Raw genomic sequence first — 13,743 nt, 5'->3', positions numbered from 1 at the left:
TGCGCAGCAACTCCCCATAAACAGTAATGTGATAAAGTAATAGCAGAAAATAGAACTACCAGATAAAAATTAATGAAAAATTAAATGGATAGCAGGTAAAGCTTTATCCATTAAAATATTTATTTTAAGTAACAATAAGGTAGGGTGGTAGAGACAAAACCATTAAAGTGATGTTGATTGATGGATATTGACCAGGCCACTGGGAATAACTCTCTTGCTCTCCTTTGAAATAGTAGCTTGGGATCTTTTATGTCCAGCTGAGAAGGCAGACAGGACCTTGGTTTTAGCATCTCATCTGAAAGACAGCAGCTTTTACAATGCAGCATTGGAGTATCAGGTTTGATTTTTGTGCTCACATCGGGAAGTGCGACTTGAACCCAAAATCTTCTGATTCAGAGGCATGGGTGCTACCACCTGAGCCACGGCTGATGCTCCAAGAACACTGATCTTTGTGGTGAGGATTAAACTTGAAGGCATGAAGATTTCTCCTTTTCTGACACATCACGTTTTAACAAGCAGAAACACCTGGCCTTGATCAAATTACTACAAAGTTTATTATTTTCATTCCTTTGGGGAAACTGAAGATGGATAAACTACTATTTCCCTGAAGCAAGTTTTCAATGAACTCTCTTCCCACTTATCTGCATAAACGCACAGAACAGACATATAAATAATGTTGAAATGCATTGTAATAAATCTCAAATATGTTTTCATTGTGCTGCCTAAATGATTGACATACATCTCCATGGCTACTTTACCTCTAGATAAAAATAGTTTGTCAAACGTTTCATGGGCAGTGCCCTTTAACTTGAAAAACAAAATTTGTGATCATTTGTTCAAGTGCAGATCAAAATAGCATGTATGTTAAAGATCCTCTTTTGGGGAAGTCATTACTGATGGTAGTATTCTTCTATTAGGTGATGGGTAAAGTGGTCATGGCAATTCTAGTACAAGTGTTATATATTATTTTCCTGGCAGACAGAGGAAATAAAACAAATCATAGATTATTGATTCAAATTGACATACTTCAGTGCCACTGTAACACTTTCACTTTATAGGTAGCTGGGTGTGATGTAAGTTGAATTTGCATGCATAATGAAAAAGATAGCAATGACTCATTGTGCAGCAATGTTGCAAAGCAGCATTCTACTACAACTGGCTTATATTAATTGTTTTTGCATGAAAAATGCACAATGTTATAGACATTTCATAGGATATGATTATACTCGCACAGGAAATCAAATGAAAAATAATGAAGCAAATATTTAAGTGTGTGTGTGTGGGTGCGTGCGTGCTCCCTGTGATGGACTGGCATCCCATTCCTGTCGGGATAGGCTCTGACCCTGAATTGGATGAAGCATTTCAGGAAGAGCCTGTGAGTGAGGAAACAAAATTAAAATAGGATATTGTAGTTACCTTGCACTCACTGTATTTGTTCAGTCTTGTCATGTGTGTTGGTGTTTGACCTCCTGCACTAGAAATAATTAAGTAATTTTAGAGTTTGACTTTCTATATTCTTATAGTGCACAGAAGCCTCTACTAAAAACATCTGTTTCTGATTGCCAAACTTTGGATTATTGAAAGTAAAGCAGTGGCTTCCAGCAGTATTTTCCTGATATGGAACTGGAAATTTATGAGCATCTTATAATCTGCAAACTTTTCTCATCAAACAGCAAATAAGTTTTGAGCTCAGGCTATTTTTACTGTAACAATTAAGGGGACAGCAATTAATTGAATGGGACATATGTACTTTTTCTGTTGTGAAGCAGTAGATCATCAACTTGCTGTAATGCTCTTGAAGGTCTGCTGAAGCAGATATATAATGGTGGATGCCTGGGAGTGATTGTAGGGCAAAAATTTGGAGGAACTCAGGCTACGTTATAACTCTTCAGACCAACAGTTTACCAGTTGTAATTTTCATCAACCCTAAAGTGTAATTATGAAATTAAGAACATGAAGAAAGGCAGGTGCAGGTGCCTTTTGTCTTTCTAATGCCTTAATTCCCCAATATTGGTATAGAAGCTTCCCATTTCGACTATGACTAATATTTTTGTCTATCTTCATGGTAGCTTATTTTGAACATGCACTGTTTAAAATGTAGTACTCATTTTAATTTACCAAATAAACTGACTTGAGATAATACATTTATGTCCCTGTACCATAACTGTAAGAAGACTGTTGGAGAAGCTAATAAGGATGAGGACCATAACATAGTTAAACACTAAGTTTTTCTAAGAGAAGATAGAGAACATGTTATCCAGAAATAATGATATGTAAACCAGGCTAAAAAAAAATCTGAAAGCAAATAAGTCTCCAGGGATGGATGATATTTTTCACCTAGTACCTAGAGAGAAAATGGATAAGATTTGTGACACTTTGGTCACAATATATATTAATGATTCAGGCCTACGCCAACGAGCATGACATGCGCAACTTCTTTGAGGCTATTAAGATGACCTATGGACCCTGCTTAACCGGACAAACCCTCTCCTATCACAGGACGGCTCCCAGCCCCTCAAGGATGATGACACCACCCATCAGTATTGGAAGGAGCATTTCAAACTGCTCCTCAATCAGGACTCTACTGTATTGGAGGAGACCTTCCAAGCTGTCCCATAGCACCCTGTGCAGAGATTCCTTCAGTGATCCATCAACCATCGAAGAGCTTAAGTGGGTCGTCCAACAGATGAAAACCAATAAAGCTTGTGGGCCAGACAGTATACCCATAGAGATCTACCATGCTGGCACCTTTCAGCGCACACCACGACTCCAGTAATTCATCTTCCACCTCGGACAAAGAGGACATCCCCAGGGATCTCAAGAATGTGACAATCATTACTATCCAGAAGGAGGGCAAATCTGACTGTGAAACTACAGGGGGATTTCCCCCTTTTCCATTGTGGGTAAGATCCTAGCCCGCATTCTCCTGAACCATTTCGTCTGGTCACTGAGGGAATCCTAATGGAAACCCATTGTGGCTTCTGACCATCCTGGGGTACTTCGGACATCGTCTTTGTGGCTAGACAGACCCAGGAAAAATGTCAGGAGCAAAATCAAGAATTGTTCCTTGCCTTCATCAGTCTGACCAAGGTTTAAATTGGGAAGCTCTATGGATCATCCTCCAATGTTTTGGTTGCCCGTTGAAGTTTGTCACCATCCTGAGATTTCTTCATGACAACATGACTGCCACCGTCCTGAGTCCATTATAAAAGATTTAATAGCTGAGCACTTGGAAAACAGTGGCAGAATCGGACAGAATCAGATTGGATTTACGAAAGGGAAATCATGCTTGACAAATCTACTGGAATTTTTCGAGAATGTAACTAGTAGAGTTGATGAAGGGGAGCCAGTGGATGTGGCTTATTTGGACATTCAGAAGGCTTTCGACAAAGTCCCACGTAAGAGAGTGTGTAAAATTAAGGCGCATGGGATTGGGGAGTAGTGTATTGAGATGGATAGAAAACTGGTTGGCAGACAGGAAGCAAAGAATAGGAATAAGCAGGTCTTTTTCCGAATGGCAGTGACTAGTGAGGTACCGCAGGGATCGGTGCTGGGACCCCAGCTATTCACAATATATATTAATGATTTAGATGAAGGAACTAAATGTAATAGCTCCAAATTTGCAGATGACACAAAGCTGGGTGGGAGGGTGAGCTGTGAGGAGGGTGCAGAGATGCTTCAGTGTGATTTGGACAAGCTGAGTGAGATGGCAGATGCAGTATAATGTGGATAAATGTGAAGTTATCCACTTTGGTAGCAAAAACAGGAAGGCAGATTTTTATCTGAATGGCTATAAATTGAGAGCGGGGAATGTGCAACAAGACCTGGGTGTCATTGTACACCAGTTGCTGAAGGTAAGCATGCAGGCGCAGCAGGCGGTAAAGGTGGCAAATGGTAAGTTGGCCTTCATAGCGAGAGGATTTGAGTACAGGAGCAGGGATGTCTTGCTGCAATTATACAGGGCCTTGGTGAGACCACACCTGGAATATTGTGTGCAGCTTTGGTCTCCTTATCTGAGGAAGGATGTTCTTGCTATAGAGGGAGTGCAGCAAAGGTTTATCAGACTGATTCCTGGGATGGTGGGACTGACATATGAGGAGAGATTGAGTCATTTAGGATTATATTCGCTGGAGTTCAGAAGAATGAGGGGGGATCTCATAGAAACGTATAAAATTCTAACAGGACTAGACAGGGTAGATGCAGGAAGGATGTCCCCGATGGTGGGGGAGTCCAGAACTATTGGTCACGGTCTGAGGATACGGGGTATACCATATAGGACTGAGATGAGGAGAAATTTCTTTACCCAGAGAGTGGTGAGCCTGTAGGAATTCACTACCACAGAAGGTAGTTGAGGCCAAAACATTGTATGTTTTCAAGAAGGAGTTAGATATAACTTTTCGGGCGAAAGGGATCAAAGGATATGGTGAGAAAGCAGGTGCAGGCTGTTAGTTGGATTTTCAGCCGTGATCATAATGAATGGTGCAGCGGACTCGAAGGGCCGAATGGCCTACTCCTGTTTCTATTTCCTATGTTTCTGTGAGTGGAGGATCCGAAACTGACACCTTGAACATCTGGATCAGGGTCTCACAAGGTTGTGTGATCGTCCCCACCTTGTTCACCAATTACCTGACCGTCATCATCCACCTCATCCGAGATGACCTACCACCTGGTGTCAGTATTCAGTATCACCTGAACTGGAAGCTCTTCAATCTTGGTTGCTTCCAGGCAAAAACAAAAGTAACCACCGTGGACATCCATGACCTTCAGCTTGCAGATGACTGCTGCATGATGGCTCACTCTATACAGGGCATGCAAAGAGCACTTGACCTCTTCAATACCTTGTATAAGAGGCTTGCCTTAAACTTTGCCAAGATGAAGGTCCTTCAGTAACCTTCCCCAGGGTAGGTGAGCATCTCCTGCACCATCCACATAGATGGGATGGCTCTAGAGTATGCACAGCACTTCCCTTATCTCAGCAGCCACCTCTTCTAAGAGACTACTTTTGATGAGGAAGTCCAGCACTGAGTCAAGTATGCCAGCGCTGCCTTCTTCAAGCTGCGTCAATGTACCTTTGACAACAGGGAAGTCAACAAAGGTTCTAATTTTATAAGGTAGTTGTGTTGACCACCATCCTCTACTGCAGCGAAACATGGACTGTCTCCTGACACCATGTTAAGATCCTTGACAGCTTCCATTAGTGGTGTTTGCGTTGAATCCTGGGCATCAACTAGGAGGACCGCTGGACTAACGCGAGAGTCCTCCATGAAGCTGCGTCTACATCAATGAAAACCTGCTCGTGCTGGACCAGCTCTGATGGATGGGCCATTGCGTCCACATCCCTAAAAGCCGCCTCCCTCGGCAGGTTCTCTTCTCACAGCTCTCTGTTGGCCAACGCTCACAGGGCATCCAAAGGAAAAGGTTTGAGGATACACTCAAGGTCGCCCTAAAGCATGGAGTCATTATCGCCAGTGACTGGGAGGAGAATGCTGCCAATCGCTCGGCATGACACCACCTGATCCATGAAGGCACAAGCTACTTCGAGGCTCAGTGACTCACCAGCGAGGCGGAATGGTGGTGGCAGAGCAAGGAGAATGAAGCCAACCTGGGACTGCGATTTCCACTCCCCCATGCAACAACGTGCCCCCATTGTGGAAGAACATGTGGACTCAGAATTGGGCTCTTCAGTCATCTGAAGTGTCACCAAGCCTGATGGACGTCATCTTCAATTCCGAGGGATCGCTGCCGCTGACAAACGCATAACCACCGTTGTATGATCCCAAATTTTTTTTTCCTATTGTATTTGTTAAAGAAGTTATTTTGTCAGAATATGGATGATCTAGTGATATTAATAGTGACTTGTGTGCTTAATCAGTAATATATGATTAATTATTCATTATCTATTAAAATCTTAAGTTTTTCTAATATTTCTCAGTGCAACTTTTACTCTTTTTCTGATTCAATCTGAACAAGAATCAAAGACAATATTTGTATAAGCATCAGTTTTTAGTTTGGGACATTTGTATCTACTCCGATTAATAGGGATGTATTGAGCTCGTGAAAAGCACATGTGTTTTCTATTATACCTGCTGAATATTGTTTTTTCAGGTAGGCAACATCAAATCTACTGCTTTCCTGCCATCTTTTTCTCATTTAATTAAAACATATTGAGTTTGTGCAGTTGTCACCTGATCACTGTGCACATGAGATGCCATAGTGATGCCGCACTCTGCTTCTTTACGATTCCAAAATACCATTATTAGTTAAAATCAGAACTTGTTTACAGATGACCCTGAGTTGACTCAACAAAATTCAACTTTTCTGTTATGCAAAGATTTCCAATTCTTTCAATAAACAAATTATTCAGTATTATTGCAGACAGTGGTTTACAAATTAATTGGGCCCTTTGGTAAGCAGTCTTTAAACACATTCAAGTTACTTTCATTTATCCTTGAGCTGTATATGAAATTACAAGTAGGATGCCTCATCCATTTGCCTCTTGTTATATTGAACTAATTCCATGCCAGCTGTGAACCAGGTTGTATATGTATTGTGTTGTCCAAGTAATTCCTCAAAATATTCTGAAGCCCTTGTAGAAGAGATTCCCAATCTTATGGCACCACATCTGTTTTGTGTTCTAAGAGCTTTTCCTCTTGTTTTTGCTGCTGCATCAAAGGCTGAGACACAAAGTTAGTTTTCAGGGAGGGCTATAAAAAAGGGGAGAAAGGCTGAGGAATTTGGGTGGGAATTGCAGAAAATAGGATCTAGGTGACTGAAAGCACTGTTGACTATCATGGGGTGAAGGAAAACAATGCACAAGAGAACAGAGCTAGAGGAATCGTGAGTTTGCTGGGCTAGAGGAGATCAAGAATAAAGGGAGGGCAGCACCAGATTTCAAGATGATAAAATTTAAAATGTTGGTGATTTGGGAACCACGGTAAGTCAGCAAGGATGATAGTGAACAGATGAGCGGGACTTATTGTGGGACAGGGTATGATTTGCAGAGATTTGGACTAACGGCATGTTATGGAGGGGGAGAAGGGAAGACAAGCAAGAAGAGCATTGTAGTTGAGTCTGAAGGTGACAGAAGCATGAATGATGGTTTCAGCAGCAGATGGACCTGGACAGAGGTGGAGGCTGAAGATAAAGAGGTGAAAATCCCTGTATTTTTTTGTGATGAAGATCATCTGGAAGCAGAAACAGTTTGAGGTCAAACAGAGCTCTGTGGTTGTGAATAGTCTGGCTGTGGCGGTGGCCAGGGAGGTTGATAGTCAGCAGTTAGGGAGTAGAGTTTGTGACAGAGTCTGAGACAATGGTTTCTGTCATTCCAGTATTTATCAGGAGGAATTTAAGGCTTATTCAAGACTGGATATCACATGGACAGCTAATGCAATGGAGGGATTGTGGCAGGTGGTGGAGTAGTGTAGCTGGGTGTTATCAGCATTCTTACGGAAAAGTACTGGGTGTCCATGGATGATGCAGCATATAATTAAGGAAGAGGGACCAGGATATCATGTTGGAGGACTCTGAAGGTGAGTGTGGGCTTGACAAGAGTCATTGCAAGAGATGCTTTGGGTGTGAATGATAGGTAAGAGTAGAAACATGAGGGTAGTTCCCACTGAGATGGACAGTGGAGGAAAGGCATTGAAGGAGGATGGCATGCTCAAAATCAAATACTGCAGAGAGGATGAGTGCACATGGTCACAGTCACCTGAGAAACCTGCTCATGATTTAAGGATGGACTTAACAATAGTGCTGTGCGAGGGCAGAAAACAGGTTGGAGAGAATCAAATGGGGGCCATAAGAGAAATGATCACAGGGCTGAGGCAGCAAAGCATTCAAGAGCCTTGAATAGGAAATAAATGTTGATGGGATAATAGCAAGAATAGAGCTTTTGAAGGAAGGTGGGGGTATACAATACTATCAGATTTGAGGAACCATTTATAATGTGAATTGGATGGGGGCCTGGAAGGGGATCTTGGGAAAGAAGCTTAGTGGCAATGCAGTCATAGACCAAGTTAGCTTGGAAAGGGCAAGGAGGCAGCTGGAACAGAAATTACAGTACTTCAGTTCTTCTGCTTCACCAGTTCTTCTGACTTACTACCATAACATTGGAACCATAGACTTTTTAGTTTTATTTTATTCATTCATGGGATGAGAGTGTCGCTGGCAAGGCCAGCATTTGTTACCCATCACAAATTTCCCTCTAAGGTGGTGGTGAGCCACCTTCTTGAACTGTTGCAGTCCTCTGGTATAGGTACACTGACAGTTGTGCTAGGAAGGGAGTTCCAGGTTTCTGACAAAGCAAATAGGAATATATAGAAATGGTGCTATAGTTTCAAGTCAGGATGGTTTGTGTCTTGAAGGGGAACTTGCAGTTGGTGTTCTAATGTGCCTTCTGCCCTTTTCTTTCTAGATAGTGGAGGTTGCAGGATTGGACTGAGCTGCTGAAGGAGGCTTGGTGAGTTGCTACAGTGCATCTTGTAGATTGGGCAGTCTGCTCCACTTTGCAATGCTGGTGGAGCAAGTGAACATTTAAGTAGTGTATGGGGTACTGGTCAAGCGGGTAGCCTTTTCTTGAAAGTTGTTATGTTTCAAGAATGTTGTTGAAGTGCACTCATCCAAGCAAGTGTATAGTGTTCTATCACAGTCCTGACTTGTGCCTTGTAGATGGTGGACAGGCTTTGGGGAATCTTTGTGAAATAGCAGAACCAGTGAGCTTTGTACTTGCCCATATCACACAGGGCTGACAAGGTTTGATTTTGCAAGGTTGGCTTCACTGATTATTCATAGTGGGCTTCTAACCCAAATTAGATCTACTAGTGGGAGTTGCCTTTTGGCAATACTGTGAACAATTTTGGACCCCCTATCTAAGGAAAGATATACTGGCATTGGAGGCAGTCCAGAGAAGGTTTACTAGGTTGATCCTGGGTATGGAGGGATTTTCTTATGTGGAGAGGTTGGGCCTGAAACGTATAAGATTCTTCGGGGTCTTGACAGGGTCGATGCTGAGAGGTTGTTTCCCTTGTAGGAGAGTCTAGGACCAAAGGGCATAATCTCAGAATAAGGGATCACCCATTTAAGATAGGGTTGAAGAGGAATTTCTTTTCTGAGGGTAGTAAATCTGTGGAATTCTTTACCACAGAGGGCTGTAGAGGCTGGGTCGTTAAGTATATTCAAGGTTGAGATAGACGGATTTTTAATCAGTAACAGAATCAAGGATTATGGGGAAAAGACAGGAAAATGGAGTTGAGGATTATCAAATCAGCCATGATCTCATTGAATGGCGGAGCAGACTTGATGGGCCGAATGGCCTACTCCTGGTCCTACATCTTATGGCAAGGGAAGGGCATTTTTTAAAGGGTTCTTGCTGGGCAGAAACCTGGAGGGGCAGACCTCAAAGACATAGAGCAGCTCCATTTTGTTATATTGGTTTGGAAGTGTTTGTGCAAGAAATGCATCAATGGAGGTTTGCATGTCTGGGATCTAATATGCCCCTCATTTGGAAGCCCCATACATTTTGCTTGACATGAGGTATCAAACAGCCAGTACCGCATCCAATAGGCAAAAGGTATGAAGACAAATGAAGAAAAAATTAGCCTAAGGAAGTCTGCCAAAATTAGGCCAGCTAATAATTTGTCCATCTACTTGACATTGCAATACTTGCTTCCTCTTGCTTTATTAAGTCATTTCTGAGGCCGTATGATAACCTCTTATAAATCAGCTATTTTCAGGCTTCACATAAATGCTTGGAAGCAGCGGGAGGCGTTTTATTACTGACATTTCAAACTGGAACAGTGATCGTCTTATAATTTTGAAAGGTGGGTCTGTAAACTTACACATCCATGTGCAATATACAGGCAACCTGAGTACATTTCCTGTGAGAACACTGAGGGATTGTGTCTGTGCCATTTTCAGTATGACATGCATTGCTTAAAATATTAATGTGAATACCCTAGACTGATTGGAATATGATTCACGGTGTAAAAACTTTCCCAGCTCCCCTTTTCTATTCTGTGGTAGCACCATCAGCCATGTGAAATGGAAATTGTATGCTAATATGTTTTTGTTTTTTTTTACTTCTTTTACAATTGTGCTAATATAAACCATTAAATACTTACTTTATAAACTAAATAATTCTTGATAGTTGAATGCAATATTTATTTCTATTGCTGACCAGTATGGGTGATTCTGTAAATATCTTAGTACCTTCAAATGTGTTATACCTTCAAATGTGTTAATTATAACCAATACATTGTATCTTTACATTTCATAAAGTGTCATTGATATCTCACATGGCTCCTTGGAAAAATTAAAAATTATAAGGTCGACCTTCAATACTCACATGATTTTTAGAATTGCATTATTTAGAAAAAGAATTAGAACTGTAATTATCTTGTAAAAAGAAAATAATTGCATTTATATTGCGCATTTCACATCTCAGGAAGACCCAAAGTTCTTCACAATTAGCAAAATACTTTTGAAGTGTGGTCACTTTGGCTACCAGCTTTGCATGTATTGCAATTCGAGCGCACCAGGGAGATAAATGAGTGTATAATCTGTTTTAGTGGTACTGGTTGAGGGATAAATGGGGACCAGAACAGCAGGAGAACTCTCCTGCTCCCCCTTGAGTAAGGAGAACTTGCCTGATGTTCCTTCAATAGGCTATACGTTGTTTGCGTCCATCCGAGTGGGCTGATCAGGTCTTGCTTAATATACCATCTGAAAAACAGCACCTCCAAAAGTGCAGCAGTCCGTTAGTAATATATGAAGTGTCAGCCTAGATTCTTCTGTGCTCAAGTCTCTGTGATGAGGCTTGTACCCATGACATTCTGACTCAGAGATGCAAATGCCACTATTGAGCTGACACCAAAATATTTTGATTTTCATTCTTTTTGTAAATCAAGAGCTCTGCAAATTAAGTATTACTTTGATAGATCAGGAGAATAGTTAGTCTCTTTAAAGGGCTTTAATCTCTAATTAGATGTTTTCAGAATAAAGATTTAAGAGCTTTACAATGTTTTTAAACTTTTTAGTTGATGTTTTTTTATCTCCATGGTATTCATAGAGCTAATGGCACTTCTTTGGTAGAAAAACTAGTTTCAGTGAAACCACTGAGGTGTGCCTGGTTTCTGTCATCTTTGTAAAAAGTAGAGGGTGTGACCTGTCTTTGCCAATCAGGATATTTAAATTATTTCTATACTGAAGAAATTTTTTACATGGTAGGAATTTGGCATAGAAACTGGTGTAAACTGCAAAATAATTTCTGCGTAAATGCAATCCAGAAAACTTTGGGTCAATATGTGCCCACTATAAGACAGTTATCTTCTAAGATTTTTTAATCAGATTCGTTGTCAGGATATCTATTTTGTGTTAAAGGTGGATCAAAATTAGTGTGCAAGCTGTACCTACATTCCTTGTGATGAGACATTTGTTGTTTATGCCATGTTATATAATTTGAAAAATCATGCTAAAATATTCTTCCAAAAACAAGAGATAGCAAGCAATATGTTTGAGCATTGTTCGTTTCATGTCACAGTTTAGCTAAAAATAGATTTGATTTTCCTCTGGTCTCCTAGGTTCATGTTGTGAGCTTTAGTGGAGCAAAGTGCAATTTAGACACCACCCCACTACAGAGAGGCAGGTTAGAATCTTCTTTCATCAGATCTTATCTGTTTCCTGATAGGCTACCCTCTTTGCCTTGTAGTCCATTCATCAGGGGAGAATATCCTGGCTGAGGTGAAGAAAGAGCAGGTAACTTTGCCTTAAAAAATGGTAGTTATGTTTGGACACAGAATGTTATGTACAATTATTATAGTGCCTTACAGTGCAGTAGTTACGCATGATTCATCTTTTTTAAAAAGATGTTTCCAGGGTGTGGGGGCTTGTGCTACAGAGATTTAAAAAACAGTTGATTTAATGCCCAGTTTTCAAATATTCATGGCAGCTTGTTATTATAACAAGAGTGTTTCTTGTGTGCTGTCAATTTTCTGTTCAAAAGCATGTTTTTGCTTTTACATTCAGCATATTATTGAATTTCTAGTAAAGGTAAAAAATATTAAATCATATCTAGTGAGAATATAGATTGAACCAAGCAATCTCAGCTATAAAATATTTGCACAATAATCTGAATTTACACTTTTTCTGGTTTTGTGTCCAGTAACCTTAATTTAGCAGTGCCTACAGCTTTTTTTATGTTTTTGAAACATTTAGTTTTGTGCAGCTTTCATTCCTACTCCTTGATCTATATACTGCATATGTCTGTAATTGAATTCTGTCTTTGATATTGTTAGGTGCAATTTTTATTGTCTTTTTGCTTATTTATCTTTCAGCAAGAAAATATACACATACTTGGACCACCTGGATCTACTTGTTTGGGTGGATGTAGCAATTTTTTTTGTGCATACCTTCATAACCACAGTCAGTGCCACTCCTTTGTCACCCTGCCAAATGATATACATGAATGATGTGGGAACGCTACCTCCTTCATTGCTTCCAACAAACCTAGATAAAACTATCTATGCTTTCCCTTAAGAGAAGGTCAGAATGCAAATGTTAGTGATGGCATTTAAGTCTCTGATTTTTGATGTTATTAGTTCACCAGAATGCTACTTGTAACATAAGAAATAAGAGCAGGAGTAGGGTGTTAGTTCCCTCGAGCCTCCTCTGCCATTCAAGTAAGATCATGGCCGATCTGACTGTAGCCTTAACTCCACTTTTCTCTCTGTCCCCCATAACCCTTGCCTGCTTTGTAAATCAAAAATCGGTCTAACTCAGCCTTGAATATATTCAATGACCTAGCCTTCTCTGGGGAAGACAATTCCAAAGACTTAATGACTCTTTGAGAGAAGAAATTCCTCCTCATCTCGGTCTTAAATGGGCGACATCTTATTTTAAAATTGTGCCCCTTTGTTCTAGACTCCTGTACCATGGGAAATGCCCTCTCAGCATGTAACCTGTCACAGGCCCTCATAATCTTTTATGCTTCAATAGGACCACCTCTCATTCTTCTAAAATCCAAATAATATAGGCCCAACCTACTGAATCTTTAATCGTAAGACGACTTCTTCATCCCAGGAATCAACCTGGTGAACTGCTTCAAATGCAAGTATATCCCTCCTGAAGTAAGGAAATGAAAACTCTACACAGGACCATAGGTGTGGTCTCACCAATATCCTGTATGGTCGCGGCAAGACTTCTCTTACTGTTATACTTCATCTTCCTTGCAACAAAGGTCAACAGTCCATTTGCCTTCCTAATTACTTGCTGTACCTGCATGCTAACTTTTTATGATTCATGTGCAAGGACATGCAGATCCTTCTGTATCACAGCACACTGCAGTCTCTCTCCATTTAGATAATATCCTGCTTTTCTACCTGCCAATGTGGACAACCTCACATTTTCCTACATTATACTGCATCTGCCATTTTTTTTTGCTCACTCAGTTAACCTATCTATATTCTTTTGTAGAATTTGCCTCCCTCACATCTTGCTTTCTGACCTATCCTTATGTCATCAGCAAATTTGGCCACAATACATTTGGTCCCTTAGTCCAAGTCATTGATATAGGCCATAAATTGTTGAGGCTCTGGCACTGAGCACTGTGGCACTCCACAGTTTGCCAACCTGAAAACAACCCATTTACCCCAATTTTCTGTTCCTTGTTAGTTAGCCAATCCTCTATCCATGTTAATACATCACCACCTGCACCAAGAGCTTTTATCTTTTGTAGTAATCTTTTCTGTG

General features: G+C 40.7%; 1 protein-coding gene across 5 annotated transcripts in view; it reads left to right on the top strand.

The window, feature by feature from the left end:
- tiam1a (TIAM Rac1 associated GEF 1a) overlaps nucleotides 1-13,743 on the top strand; it is a 303,246-nt gene that overhangs the window by 18,420 nt on the left and 271,083 nt on the right. The window contains exon 2 of one of the 5 annotated variants that reach the window (XM_041211693.1): nucleotides 8,414-8,458. The exons of 1 other annotated variant lie outside the window; for it this stretch is intronic. The gene's annotated coding sequence lies outside the window, so the exon portion shown is untranslated. Of the gene's footprint in view, nucleotides 1-8,413; nucleotides 8,459-9,764; nucleotides 9,819-13,743 lie in introns of those variants that run through there. 3 more of the 5 variants (XM_041211698.1, XM_041211692.1, XM_041211694.1) reach the window with 3 other exon arrangements.

Source organism: Carcharodon carcharias, chromosome 18 (genome assembly GCF_017639515.1).
Source record: "Carcharodon carcharias isolate sCarCar2 chromosome 18, sCarCar2.pri, whole genome shotgun sequence".
NCBI lineage: Eukaryota > Metazoa > Chordata > Chondrichthyes > Lamniformes > Lamnidae > Carcharodon > Carcharodon carcharias.
Note: the sequence above shows the minus strand (reverse complement) of the source record. Positions and strands in the feature narration are given on the sequence as shown.